The sequence below is a fragment of the Psammomys obesus genome, unplaced genomic scaffold (genome assembly GCF_907164565.1).
Source record: "Psammomys obesus unplaced genomic scaffold, mPsaObe1.curated_primary_1811, whole genome shotgun sequence".
Lineage (NCBI taxonomy): Eukaryota > Metazoa > Chordata > Mammalia > Rodentia > Muridae > Psammomys > Psammomys obesus.
This window is the reverse complement of record NW_026596069.1, coordinates 5,791,605-5,807,317: the sequence shown is the minus strand read 5'-3', so window position 1 is coordinate 5,807,317 and position 15,713 is coordinate 5,791,605. Positions and strand designations below refer to the sequence as shown.

Genomic DNA, 15,713 nt, shown 5'->3' with positions numbered 1-15,713 from the left:
GCATATAAATATACAACAGCTCTTCCTTTTCTTTTATAGGCTAATGCTGGCATTTCCTGCTGGAATGTGAGAAGATTCAGATCTAATGGAACTTTTTCATGTGATCTATTTAGAGACAGTGATGGAGTTCTAATCTTCAGACTGAGAGCACATATTGTAAGTCGTACTAAAGGCTATATACCATTCTGTGTTTTGACATAAGCTTTAACATGCAAGAGAAAAGGGATTGAGGGCTCTGCTCCGTGTTTGTCATATCTAACATGTCCTTGGACCTCCCACCGCCCAACCAATCACATCTTGGGTTAGACATAAGTGCTTGATGACTCCTCATCATTTGACAGCCTCTGGAAGCTCATTTCTCCAGCAGCACCGTGCTCTGCAGCTGACGTCTGCAATTACCCTGAGTGCATTTGGCCTGCCCGGATACAGAACAGTAGTGGTGCCCCTGCCGCTTGCCCGAGACTGCAGGCTTCCGGCGCTGCTCTTCTCCAATATGCCGCAAGAAGCCTCCAAGGGGCAGGGTAGCACGGAAATGAACCAACTCATTGGCTCTAATAGCCTCGGCCCTTCTTGGCACCTGCTGCAAGCCTGCATTGCCAGAACAGATGTAGGGCTAGAAGGATATGTTTGCTCTCCATATGAATCCTTAGGAAAATTATATTTCAAGTTTCTAGGTTCTAATCCTGCTGTTTTGACCCAGCGTTTCATAGAAAATGCTTAGAAATAGCTCATTTGGCTAGACAGGAGGCAGCAAAGTGAAACTCCTCCGAGGATAGGTCTTTCTGCCAGACTGGCATATTTCAGATCTCAGGCAGCTGCTGGCTGCATGCCTTGTGCACCTCTTTTCATCTGTGTAAAATAGGTATAGTAACAGTACTATGCCCATAATTATTGAGAGGGTCTTGACCATGTCAATGTTCATTTCTTGCTTCAGAGCCTAGGTAGAACACAGTAAATGTTCAGTAGTTGCTAGTGATGGTTGGATTATGGTGAAGATGACACCATAATTCCTAAGAAGTTGACAATCTCCAGTTTTTGTTTTCCACATTAGATATTACTTGCAGGTTCTAAAATTTTCCCATTTACGTAAGTCTTTAAGAGGCAAGATGAATATTATTCATTTACTTTAACCACCTATAACAAGATGAGAAACTATGCATAAAGTTAGAAGTGAGACATTGAATAAAATCTAGCTACTTGCCTCTAAAATCAAGTATTTCTTGCTCCAATATTTCTCATTCTCTGCACATTTCTAATGTAGGTCGCTGTGTTAGTTTCCATCTACTTCAACTAGGTCTTATTTTTTAACTTGGTCTGTTATTCTGGCTCCTTTTTATTGGGAATTTGAAACAATTAATATTAAGAGTTTTCAGTACTTATTGATTCCTGTTATTTTGTTGTTACGCTGTGTTTTTCTTTCTCCTTGTATTGATTCTTATTTTGTGATTTTTAAAATCTGTACATCTAAAGAAACTAATCAAGAGAGAGGACCCTGATTAAAAGGCTCAATCCCCATCCTGAAAAGCAAAGAGGATGGACATCAGAAGAAGAAGAAAACAGGAAACAAGCTAGAAACCCACCATGGAGGGCCTCTGAAAGGCTCTGCCCTGCAGACTATCAAAGCAGATGCTGAGACTTATGGCCAACTGTTGGGCAATGTGCATGGAATCTTATGTAAGAAGTGGGAAATAGTAAGATTTGGAGAGGACAGGAACTCCACAAAGAGAGCAACAGAACCAGAAATTTGAACACAGGGGTCTTTCCAGAGACTCATGCTCCAACCAAGTATCATGCATGGAGATAACCTAGAACCCCTGCACAGATGTAGCCCATGGCAGTTTAGTGTCCAAGTGGGTTACATAGTAATGGGAAGAGGGACTGCCTTTGACATAATCTGATTGGCCTGCTCTTTGATCACCTCCCCCTGAGGGGGGAGCAGCCTTACCAGGCCACAGAAGATGACAACGCAGCCACTCCTGATGAGATCTGATAGACTAAGATCAGAAGAAAGGAGAGGAGGACCTCCCCTATCAGTGGACTTGGGGAGGGTCATGCGCGAAGAACGGAGTGAGAGGGTGGGATCAGGAGTGGAGAAGAGAGGAGCTTATGGGGGGATACAAAGTGAATAAAGTGTAATTAATAAAAATAAAAAGAAAAAAGGTGTTATTAACTTTGTCAAACTGACATTTTTCTTCTAGCGCCGTCTAGTGAGCTCGACAAATTTTGCTTAAATTTGGTTTTATTATAGAATGTATTTCTTTCTTTGTCCACAGTGGTTGATAGTTTTGTTTGGTTAGCAGTCTGGGCTGGCATCTGTGTACTCGTAGAGTTTGTAGGACACCTGTCCTGGCTCCTCTACCTGTCAGGGTCTCCACTGAGAAGTCAGCTGTAATTCTAGTAAGTCTGCCTTTATATGTCACTTGGTCTTTTTCCCCTGCTACCCTTAATATCTTTTATTATGGACAGTTACTGTTAATTATGTGTTACTGTTAATTTCTTCTCTGGCCCCATCTACTTGGTGTCCTGTATGCTTCTTGTACCATCATAGGCACCTCCTTGTTTTGACTGGGAGGTATAATTTTCTCTTATAATTTTGCTTAAAAATATTTTCTGTACCTTTGACCTGAGTTTCTTCTTCCTTTATCCCTTTTATTTGTACATTTCATAGTGTCCCAGATTTCCTGGATGATTTATACCTAGAAGTTTTTACATCTAACATTTTTGTTGACTGAGGTATCCATTCCTTCTACCTTTTCTTTAAGATCTGAGATTCTCTCTTCCATATCTTGTAGTCTGTTGGTGAGTATTACCTTTGTGTGTGTGTTTTAAGACTTCTTACATTTTGGATTTCTTATTTTATTTCAGTTTGGATTACTTTAGTGTCTTTTTTTTTTTTTAAACTGCTTTCATTATTTCATTCGGGGCTTATTGTGATGGGACCAGTGGGAAGTGTATTTTCTTCACTATTAGTGTTTGTGTTTTTGGTAGCTGGTGTCTGGGCATCTGAAATTATAACGACTAGGGTGTTTCCAGGTTATGATATCCAGTCTTGTCTTTATTTGGTGGGCTGGTTACTGCTGCCCTCTTTGGTCTTTGGATCCTGGGCAAGTGTAGTGGCTGTGGGGTGCCTGGTAGACAGAGCTTCTACCAGGTCAGTGGGTAGCAGAAAGAATTGAAGATGTGCTGGAAACAAAAAGGTTGAAAAGTATGAAAGAGAAGAGCTAGGGGCATCAGGTCCTCACCACGAGACACAGTCCCCCGACAGTGAAGATGTGGGGAGAGTAGGCTGCAGTAGGACAAAAAAATAAGTTTGGAGAAAAACAAGGATAAAAGGGATAGGGAAGCCTGTGTCAGTACCAAGAGGTGGGGTCTCCAGGAGATAAAAGTGGGGTTGATAAGAGGCCCTCACAAGAGGAATCCTCCAGGGGTGTGGAGAGAGTGGACAGAGGATAATGGAGGACGAAAAAGGTAGCGAACATCAACTTCCTCAGTCCAAGTCTGGCTATAATTTTTATCTTAACTAAATATGTATGCTGGCCTTGCAATTTAAATGTAAAATCTACAGAGGGAGTCAAGCTTATGTCGTTTGCGTATTTCAGATATTGCCACAGAAAAGTGGATTAATAAAGCAGCACTTCCTTGTAAGTGGACGTTAACAAATACCAAATTACCACTGGATTCTTACCGAACTCCACACAGCAGCTACTTTTACATTCAAAGAGTTTATTTTTCATGATTAATGTTATTGTAATGAACACCAAAGAAATTAATAACCACTTGCCACCATTTGCTGATTAATTTTATGCTATTTTTAATTCTCATTTGTCATAAGAATGAGGAGCTAGACTTCTAATGTCTAATATGTGGTGTGAATTAAAGAAGTGGCTTTGTCATACTGACCTTTTCAATATTCTAATCTTTATGTTGCTGAACCTTCAGATTTCTCCTTAGCAACAATGTGGTCTCTGAGTGGAGGGATGAGCAAACCTATTGGGTAAATGAATGCAGTGAGGAAATATTGTAAGATGAGCTTTCATAATTCACCATCTGTATTGAAAATTCAGATTTTCAAGCCTTTCATTATCTTGACAAACAATGTAATGTGTGCAGAATGTGGCCTCACAGAAATCCATTCTGGAGACAAAGAATGTAATGAGTGTGGGAAATAACAGAAACTCAAAGCAATCACTTCACAATCTGGAAACTAGATAGTACAAGGTCCCATTGGGCTCTATAGAAGCTCTGTGTGGCCTTTGCACAGTTGCTTTCAACAGATTACACAGCATGACACCAGTTCATCCATGTGCTCAGAATTTGAGTTTGGACCTAATTACTTGGAACATGAACTCCACCCAAGTAGAACATCATTAGTTTAATGGATTAAAGCCCTGTGCTGTCCATAAGAAAATAATTTGACATCATCATTTATTTATACAGAAAACGATTTATCTTTGTTTTGATGAGAAATAGACTTCACAAGCATAACTTGTTCCTTTACTTGTTTATATGACCACCTACTCAATGACTAGTCATCAAATAACTAGACCATAAATATATCATGCTGGTCATTATTTTAACCATCCCAAGAGTCTAACAGGAGAATAATGTTGAATGTGGCTGAATGGCCATCAAAATTAGTTAAATCTAAGAGAGATCACTTTAGGATCAGAAATCCTGGCTGTATCTTTCTTAGGAACATGAAGAAAACCTCCCAGTTTAAACTAGGCCTTAAGTCTAAACGCTGTATATTTTTAGGGAAATAGAAGTACAGTACAGAAAAGGCACTATGGACACTGAGGTAGACACCAAAGTAATGTGTCCAGGCATATGCTAGGATTACCATCTGCCACTTGAAACTAGGAGATGAGAACTGAATGGAATTTTCCTCAGAGAAGCCCCAAGGAACCATCTCTACTCCACCCAAGTAGAACATCATTAGTTTAATGGAGTCAGACTTGTGAGGGAATGGATTCCTTGCTAGAAATGACCCATTGGTTAGCAATTTGTTAAAGAGGTCTTAGAAAAGCAATAGAGACAACCTTCTAGCTAAGGAATTGTGAGTCATAAAGGTAAATCCGAGTGTCTAAAATGGGTTGACTGCCAAGACACCATTGTCTCTTGCAAGATAGGACATGCCTAATACCTTTGACTTTCCACCAAGCCAATTACTGGTTTATGTGAGTGTGAGTTGCCACCTGCCCCTCAGGAAATCTGACAACCTGCTTTACACAGAAGGGGAAATTAGTGAATCAGTCCCATGTCTGTCTTCAGCTCAAATCGGACAATATGGCAAAGCAGCTATTTGGAGCAGCTTACTCCAGACTCCTTTAGCATCTTTATGTGTTTTCTGCCAAAGCTCTGAGTCTCTGTTTACATTTCTTTAATTTATTTTCATAATTAAATCGATAAACATATTCTTCAGATGTTATTTCCATTTTTCTATCTTCAGAATCATTGAGCTTTTTTTTCTTGTGACCACAAATTTGCTGTTGTGATTCATCTCCTGGATTTACTTTTTGTTGTTGTTGTTGTTGTTGTTCTATACTTTCTGTTTCTTTAATTAGAACCCTTGTTGGTTGGATTAAGGCTGTCACTTTTGTCTTTAAATCAATGAGCTGATTTAAGAGCACTGCACTTAAATGTTCATTTCAACACCTCCTGCATCTTGGCGTTTTTTTTGGTCAGTCTTAGTAAGTGTTCTCTTTCCTTGCACATAAACTCTAATTCCCTGGATTTCCCTGATTTTTTTTCCTCTTGTACTATAATATTTGATTGAAAACTACACGTTTTAAAAAAATGTGATAATTCTAAATATGCACTCTGATTTTGTGTTCCTTTCCTTAATTTACTTCTTTCCCTTTCCTTCCCAGCCCTTGGCCTTTTCCCCTTTCTTCCTGTTGTTTCTCCCTTCTTCTCTCCCATATCTCTCTCCCCTTTTCCTCAATTATCTTGAAAATGTCCCACACAGGTACAGGTGATCAATGAACATAAATGCATAAGAAGTTCGTGTCCTGTGCCTTCAATAGAAATTGTCATATCTGGAGGAAAAGTCATTGCTCTTGCATACACTGAGGTGGGCTTAGGTTAGGTTCAGCCAAGTTGGTAATATGCTGTAATTGTTATTACCCAATGCAATAGCAATATCCTATAAATATACACTTTTTAATTTGTTTCTTGTGTGTGCTCAATTTTCATAATCCTCATTTTTTAAAAAAATTATTTCATTTTATTTTTGATGATTTTGTTGTTAAACCCCTTTTGGTATAGTAATAAAGAGAATTTTCTGAACTCTCCTTTCGTAGAAAGTTATAAAACTCCTTTCTGTGTTTTATAAAGACAAAGTTTTTAGATTATACTATTGCTAGAAGTGCAGTGTTTTTAGTATAATGTTTCTTGCATATTTAGTACATAGTACATTACTAGTTCAGTTCATACTTTAGTTTTAAATTTAAGATGATTTAAAATTAAAGGTTTAAATTTAAACCTTAAATTTAAAATTTAAGGTTTTTCAAGTATAATTTTTGATTATATATACATTTGTATACATACATATATAATCTCTTGTTTTAGATGGTCTACTTCTTGATAATATTAACATACTAAAAGGTACTCATTTAGTTAGAAACAAATATGTATCTACCTTAGAATAACAATATTGATCTATCAAAAATGTAATTTTTGTATAATAGGCATTGCACGTTTTGTAATATAATGCTGATGCTGAGTTTTTTATGTGGATATTTTATCTCAATAGTTTTTATCTCTCTCTCTCCTATGTGTGTGTGTGTTTGCTCATCTTGAAAGAAAGCTTAATATTTCACTTTCCAAACTTTTTTTAAATTTAATTTTATTTTTTTCTTATCAGTTACATTTTATTAACTCTGTATCCCAGCCATGTCCCGCTCCCTCATTCCCTCCCAATCCCACCCTCCCTCCCTCATCTCCACCGTGCCCCTTTCCAAGTCCACTAATGAGGAGGGACCTCCTCCCCATTCATCTGATCCTGTTTTATCAGGTATCTTCAGGACTAGCTGCGAAGCCCTCCTCTGTGGCCTAACAGGACTGCTCCTCCCTTTGGGGGTGGGGAGGCCAAAGAGCCAGTCATTGAGTTCCTGTTAGAAATAGTCCTTGTTCCCCTCACTATGGGAAACCAATTGGTTACTGAGCTACCACAGGCTACATCTGAGCAGAGGTTCTAGGTTATATCCATACATGGTCTTTGGTTGAATGTCAGTCTCTGAAAAGACCCTGTGCCCAGATATATTTGGTCCTTGTGGAGCTTCTATCCTTTCCCATCATACTAACTCCCCTTCTTTCATATTATTCCCTGTACTCTGCCGAAGGTTTGGTCATGAGTCTTTGTATCTGCTTTGAAAACACTGCTAGTTAGAATCTTTCAGATGCCCTCAGTAGACTCCTGTCATACGTTCAATGCACATCCCATCTGTCTTTCTAAACGAGGATTGATCATCTTACCCCATGTCCGCTCTCTTGATTACCTTTTTTAGGTGCACAGATTTCATTATGTTTGTCATATTTTATAGGTCTATATAAATGAGTATATACCGTGTTTGTCTTTCTCCTTCTGGGATATTTCACTCAGAATGATTTTTTCTAAATCCCACCAATTGCCTGCAAATTTCATTATTTCCTCCTTTTTGATTGCTGAGTAGTATTCCATTGTGTAAAAATACCACAATTTCTGTACCCATTCCTCCGTTGAGGGACATCTGGGTTGTTTCCAGGTTCTGGCTATTACAAATAAAGCTGCTATAAACATGGTTGAGCAAGTATCCCTTTTGTGTACTTGAGCAAAGTTTGGGTATATACCTAGGAGTGGTATAGCTGGGTTTTGAGGAAGCACTATTCCTAATTGTCTTAGAAAGCACCAGATAGATTTCCAGAGTGGTTGTACCAGTTTACATTCCCACCAGCAGTGGAGGGGGGTTCCCCTTTCTTCACAACCTCTCCAGCATATGTGGTCACTTGAGTTTTTCATCTTGGCCATTCTGATGGGTGTAAGGTGAAATCTCAAGGTTGTTTTGATTTGCATTTCCCTGATGGCTAATGAGGATGAGCATTTCTTTAAGTGTTTCTCTGCCATTGGATATTCCTCTACAGAGAGTTCTCTGTTTAGCTCTGTTCCCCATTTTTTAATTGGATTACTTGGTTTGCTGCTTTTTAGCTTCTTTAGTTCTTTGTATATACTAGATATTAGCCCTCTGTCAGATAAAGGGTTGGTGAAGATTCTTTCCCAATCTGTAGGCAGTCGCTTTGTTTTGATGACAGTGTCCTTTGCTTTACAGAAGCTTTTCAGTTTCATGAGGTCCCATTTATTGATTGTTGCTCTTAGAGCCTGTGCTGTTGGTGTTCTGTTCAGGAAGTTGTCTCCTGTGCCAATGAGTTCTAGGCTGTTCCCCACTTTTTCTTCTAACAGATTTAGAGTATCGGGTTTTATGTTGAGGTCCTTGATCCACTTGGACTTTAGTTTTGTGCAGGGTGATGCATATGGGTCTATTTGCATTTTTCTGCATGTGGACGTCCAGTTGGACCAGGCGCTGCACATTCTTATTAGCCTTAATTCTGTTCATAACTTACAATTTTACACTCTCACTTCATGTCAGGTGTGCTGGTGTCTCCTCTGGTCTCATCTTCCCTCCCTCTTCCCCCATCTCCTTCCACTAGTCCAATATAAGGGAAGTCCTCCTCTCCTGCCCTCCGACCCTAGCTTATCAAGGCTCATCAGGACTGCCCAAATCTTCTTCCTTTGTGGACTGGCAAGGCTGCATCACCAGGGGTAAGTGATCAAAGAGCAGGCAACCAAGTTCATGACAGGCAGCTCCTGCTCCTCTTACTCGGGAACCCCCATGGAGACTGAGCTGCCTATGGGCTACATCTGAGCAGGGGATCTAGGTCCTCTCTATGCACAGTCCTTGGTTGGTGCATTAGTCTCTGCATGGCCCCCTGGGCTCAGATTTTTTAGCTTTGTTGGTCTTCTTTTGGAACTCCTCTCCTCCGGATCCTTCTGTACCCTCTCCCCTTCTGCCATAAGACGTCCTGTACTCTGCCCAAAGTTTGACTGTGAGTCTCAATATCTACTTCAATCCCCTTTTGGGTGGAGCCTTTCAGAGGACCTCTATGGTAGGCTCCCATTCTTTTTTCTCTCTTCCACCACTTCTGGTGTCTATTATGTTTGCCATTTTGAATGAGCTTTAAGTATCCTCTCTAGGGTCCTTTTTGTTGTTTTGCTTCTTTAGGACTATAGATTTTAGTTTGACTAGCTTATATTATATGGCTAATATTCACTTATAAGTGACTGAATACCATGCATGTCTTTCTGTTTTGGGGTTACCTCGCTCAGGATGATCTTTGCTAGTTCCATCTATTTGCCTACAAATTTCATGATTTCTTTGCTTTTAATAGGTGAGTAGCACTCCATTGTGTAAATGTTTCCATTGAGGGACCTCTAGGTTGTTTCCAAATTCTGGCTATTACAAATAAAGCTGCTATGAACATAGTCGAGCAAATGTCCTTTTTGTATGGTGGAGCATCTTTTGAGTGAATGCCCAGGAGTGGTATGGCTGCGTCCTGAGGTATGGCTATTCCCAGTTTTCTGAGAAAGTGCCAGATTGATCTCCAAAGTGGTTGTACAAGTTTGTACTCCCACCAGCATCCTTGTCAGCATGTGTTGTCACTTGAGTTTTTTTTTTTTTTTTTTTTTTTTAATCTTAGCCATTCTGGTAGGTGTAAGATGTAATCACAGTCATTTTGATTTTCACTTTCCTGATGACTAAGGATGTTGACCATTTCATTAAGTGTTCCTCCACCATTTGATATTCCTCTGTTGAGAATTCTCTGTTTAGCTCTGTACCCCATTTTTTAAAACTGGGTTATTTGGTTTGTTGGTGTCTAATTTCTTGAGTTCTTTATATATTCTGGATATTAGACCTCTGTCAGACATAGGGTTGATAAAGATATTTCCCAGTCTGTAGGCTGTCATTTTGTTCTGTTGACAGTGTCCTTTGCTTTGTACTTTTAAAATATGGAATATCAATAACTTTCAAGTCAAGTTGTAAACTTGGTTATTTCCTGGATCTCAGTTTCTTCTGTTCATTAAAGCCTCTGGCCATCAACCTTTAGATTATATAGTGAGTTCTGGATATCACAGCTTTACAGTTCAAAGAGGGTGATCATTGAAGTATTACTTCTTGGATTGGTGTACTAGATAGTGTCAAAAGAACACTTGGTTGTAACATTTTATTTTAGGGTGAATCAGATCTTATATATTTTCTAAACTCAGAAGAATAAAGCAGCTGGAATCCTACCAACAAATAAAAGCAAAAACCCTCTAAGTGTTCCTCCCTTAATAAACAATTATTACATTATCAAAGCCATTTCTTTTCCTCAAGTGTTATCAAAATTTCAACCATGTGTACTGTCTTAAGCAGATTTTTACATTGCTATTCATAGACTATCCAAGACTGAGAAATTTGTTTAGAAATAGCATTGCTTTGGCTCACAGTCCCAGAATTCCAAAAACTTTACAACTGTTATCAACACCTGCTTGGCTTCTTAGGGCTTCTTGGTGGGAGGGCAGTAACCTCAGTTTGGAAGAGAAGAGAACAGTTCCTCTCTACTCTATCAACAGCTAACTCATTACCATGAATAAAACAATTAATTAATTCATGGGTCACATGTGTCTTTTGAAGGGCCTACTACTTCTATCACAGTTTCATCATAAACCAAGCCTGATCTTATGTTTCAGTGTAGAACAAATCACAAAAGCATGGAAAAGCAAAAATAATAATGAAAGAAACTCCGGGTACATACAACCCAGCTTCAGAAATAATACACTGAAAACCAATAGAGCCTCAGCAATACTTCTACCCAACTCTCTACTCAGCCACATCAAAAATTCTTGTAAATCAAACCCCAGATCCATACTATTTCATTTGTACACTTGTCAGTATTTCCAAAATATACATTAAATATATTTAATGTATACATTAAACATACATTAAAACATTTCTATATATTCACAAAATATACATTAAATAACAATTGCATTGTTATAAGCAAAAATATTGTTATGGTTTTAAGTTGTCTTATAAATTTCACAGTTTTTTTATTTTTTTTTTAACAGTTTGCATGAATCAAGTCTGAGAATTTTAATGCTTGCATTGTTGGAGGAGACTTGGCATCTTACTCTGTAATTTAATTCTTTCACGTTGCAGAAGGAAACCAGGAATTTGTCTACAATTCTTTAGAGTCTGGCTTTTGTTTTGAAACTGTTTTTTATTTTTCTTTCTTTGTAAATTATTATTCAGTCAAGTGGTTTAATAAATCACAGGCATTGGATTTGAATGTAAAATATCTTCCATAAGTGCATGCATTTGAATACTTGGTCCTCAGCTGGAGGCGAGCATAACTAGAGAACTAACTAGATCACTGGGTTGGCCCTTGAAGCTTCTTCTCCAGCCTTACTTTCTGCTCTCTTTGCTTCCGGGCTGAGGAAAGGATGTCATAATGGCCTCATGATTCTGCCACTGTGCCACTCCTGCCATTATGGACTGTTCCTCCTAGAACAGGAAGGCATAATAAGCTCTTCCTAACTTACTTTTGGATCATGGTTAATGAGAAACGTGAGCAGTACCCCAGTTAGTTTCAGCAGCAAATGGACACGGTAAATGTCAGTCCTCCCGTATGAGACACTGGCTGGTGGCCTCTCTCTCAGCAGTTGTGAGAGTCAGTGACTGGATCTTTAAACTTATTCAAGGTTGCAAAACAAAACCATTCCAACTCTTCCCTCATTTCTTTGGTCACTTACAAATATATGTGAATGTCAGTATGTTTTATATTTGAGAGATGTAGTTTTGAAATACATCTAAAAATTTTAGACACAAAATTGTAGAGCTTATATATGAAGCTCATAATATATATAAACTACTACACCTCAAAAAATAAGCCACAAGCATCAAAACATGATTCGAAATGCTTTGCAAAATACCCCAAAAGTTTTGATTCTCTTATGTTCCAGAAAGCTACTTGTATCCCCTTGCTCAAGAATTCTAATCATATGGATTGACAAGATTAAAAAGGTAGTGATGTGGTGTTTTTACATGTAAAATAATAGGAAACAAATATGAATACAAAAAAGAATGAAAATTATTTGTAATCCATTACATGGAGAAAACTGCTATGTTTTCTTTCCTTTATGATCATTCTGTCCTTAGAGTATCAGGGTCTGTTAAAAATCCAAACCAATAAAAAGTAATTACTGAGATGTTGAATAGAGAGAAAATTTTAGTTAAAATGTCAGATAAAATGCTTTTATGGTAAAACATATATAACATAATTTTTCATAGCAACCATTTTGAAGTGTTATTCAGTAGCATTAAATACATTGGCAGCACTCCATAACCACTACCATTCATGATCCATTCGACTCCCTGAATATATATATATATATATATATATATATATATATATTCATATATATATATATTCATATACACACACATACATAAAATATGTAATATGTATGTATAACTGTACACTCTAAGTTGTTAAATTTTAGATATCAGCTTTATCTCATTAAAAACAGAATTATAATAAATAAAAGAACACCAGGCACTTAATCTTGGTTTTACTCCAAGGTGTTGATTTCTTACTTAGGACCAGAAAGTACTAAAAGTGCCATTGAAAGCTTGACATCACTGCTTTCGTTTGTGTCAAATGTACAGGCATGTTACTTAATCAAGAAGAATCTGTCTAATTTATGTTATCCCTTTCAAGTATAAAGGCGTACAAATAAGTCATTGTCTTAAATTCTGCAGTCACCTCAGACAGCAGCAAGAGCAAATACATTCAGGACCCCTAAATGAGAGCAATTGTCCAGAAGGGATCAGCTGAGGCGTACCCTGGAAGAGGTTGGTCGTTCACAAAGCTGACTGGTAATTCTGTGGAGTTAGATAAAGAAGCTTGTTGGAGGTGTGCTGCAGAGTCAAGTCGCAAGAGATTTAGGTATTTACGGGGCAAGAATTAGGGCAAAGGAAAATTATGCAGTCCTCCTTACAGCATGATGCTAGTGATTTTATTTTCTTTTTTAGCTCCAGTTCTCCAAAGGGAACAGAAGTATGAGTGGGTTGGCCTTAATCCTGCCCCATAAAGTCCTCTTCATTCCCATTAAGACCGTGTTTCCTCTAATGACTCATTGGTCAGTTGGGAAGATCCTGGATTCAGAGAAGCTGCTTTTTCTCCCTTATTTTTGCATCAGGTACTCTGAAGCCATCTATCCCTTTGATAGTTTGGAACATAAACCATATTTTGGGGAAATGGATTCTGAGTTCAGTTGCCTACAATAATTTGTGGTTAATGAATTGTCTTAAGGATTTTATGTGTCTTCCTCTTAGAGTTCGGCGTAGTAGCTGCACCATCTCCATTAAAAGACTTTTCTCATTTGAACCATTTTTTATGAATAAGGCTCTGTCATTCTTCACAGACTATTTCATTTTACTGTCTTTATTGCATCTTAACAGGGAGACAAATGACAGCACAAACAGAGGTGTGGGAGACTCCTTTGCCTTGATTTTATGTGTTTGAACTCACCTCTATTCATCCCTTAGCTCTGGCTGTGCAGGCCTTTAGTACAGGTCATAAAGAAATGGCCAGGCTGAAGGTCTGTGAAAGAGCCGTCTGATGAGATCCAAGTTATGCTCTCAGAAAAAGAATTGTTTTTAGAAAGTGTGTAAGAAGTTGTACTGACAATAGTAACAATGTCAATTTCAACAATAATTATAACACTACGCACAGAGTTCATAGATAAAAGGAAACATTTATTTATTATCCATTATCTTTTCCTAGCATACAACTGACATATACTTATGATGAAAATTTAAAAGTTACAGGAATGTATATAGTCTATGGTAACATCATCCATATATTTTTTTCTCCCATCAGAGGTAGTTACTAACAATTTTATTTGTGTGTACACATTTGCACTTATATCTTTATGTTCTGTCTTGTCATAAATGGGTTCAGCATTATAGTTCATAAATACAGTTTAATTTTGCTTAGCACCTTATACAAATTCTTACCATTGTCTTTGCATAATTTTTTTAATCTTTCTGTCCTCAATTTAAATATTTTATTATTGTTGGAATAGTTAAGGTTGCAATGAACATCCTTAAACATCCATCTTCATATAAGATACATGTCTAGAAGTAGAATCCATGTATCGAAGGATTTGTGTGTCTAACTTTTGCTTAGACATGACAGATGCTTCCAGAAGCTTCATCCCTTCAGGCCTCACATGGTGCTGGAGAGTGACTCTGGGCTCTTAGCATGTCCTTCTAATTGCCAGGATTTCTGACAAAAGAAAACTTTAATCCGTAATCCTGTCAACTGAGAATAAAAGGTTCAGATGCCTTAAATGAAATTGCCTGAAGTTACATAGTGATGTTTTGGAAGGCATGTCCCACCCAGCGCAAAGGCTCAGCTCTTCTGTAGCTAGGGCTTGCTGACACAGAAGCCACACTGAGTTTTGTTGCTCTGTTGGTTTTCTGTCTTGAAGAAGCAAGACTGAAAGTGGAGTGTTAAAACAATGGAGCCCAAAGAAGTAAGATTTCTAGGCACTCCAGCTGTGGGAAGGAAACATTAAAACCCCATTGTCAGAGGAAAAGCTTGCTGCCCAGGAAAGGATTCCACAGAGTTCTGACTCTCTCCTTCATTAAACCAAGTCAACATCTGTATGTTTCCTGGATTTTGTCTTCTTTTCTATAGTATAAAAATGCTGACAGAGGAAGGATAGAGTGGAAATAAAGCACCATTTTTTAAAAAATACCATTTACCTAATTTCTGGGAAAAAAAAAAAACAGAAATGTAAACAGAAGTGGTGAAACAGAAGCACCCAGAAGTAACCCCATATCTCTTATTTGATGTTTCCTTTTCTAGAAATTCAGGTAAGTGCACTAGACGGTTTCAAAACAGGTTTGTGATGACCTTTAACTTCAGATCCTTCAGCATCAGGCTTCCGAGTGCAAGAGGAAGTGATGTACCATGATGACATTTTTTTTTTCTTTCCAAATTGTGCTTCTTCTACTTACAGTTTACCTTTTCAAAAAGGAAAAAAATCATAGGACCGGAGTTAACTTTAATGATATTAATAAGGTACAGTGGGATTAAGATCTTGTGCCGTAAGTAAACTCTGGAGGCATGTCCTGCATGCTGACTCTGCTACTTCCTCCCAACTGTTTCCCTGTTGCCTGCTTGTCTCATCCTTCCTGCTCTCTAGGAAGTGATGCATAGTGACTGCATTAATTTTACATAGCAAAATGATGAGAGAGGACAAGAAATTTGCCTAAAATCATACAGCTCATAGAAGGTGTTTGAATATACTGTCAAACTTCAGGGCCTGAGCTCACAAATGGTCTTATTTTTCAGTTTGAAAGAAAGCATTTGTGCGGAAACAAAACAAGACAAAACATTTCTTTCTTTCTTGTTTTCTTCTTCTCCTGACCTAAAACAAACAATCCAAACCAAAACCAAAACCAAAATAAAGCCAAAAATATCAAGGAATTTCTAGACAATTAAAAATTTACCTTTGTTGTAAGGTTAGCCCACCAAAGACCACCTCATGGCCATTCTTTTCATTTATTTAACTGTCTGTCTATCTATCTATCTATCTATCTATCTATCTATCTATCTATCTATCT

General features: G+C 37.9%; 1 pseudogene; it reads right to left on the bottom strand.

Moving 5' to 3' along the window:
- Positions 1-352: 352 nt before the first annotated feature.
- The window catches only part of LOC129690143 (developmental pluripotency-associated protein 5A-like), an 18,756-nt pseudogene continuing 3,395 nt past the window's right edge, over positions 353-15,713 (bottom strand).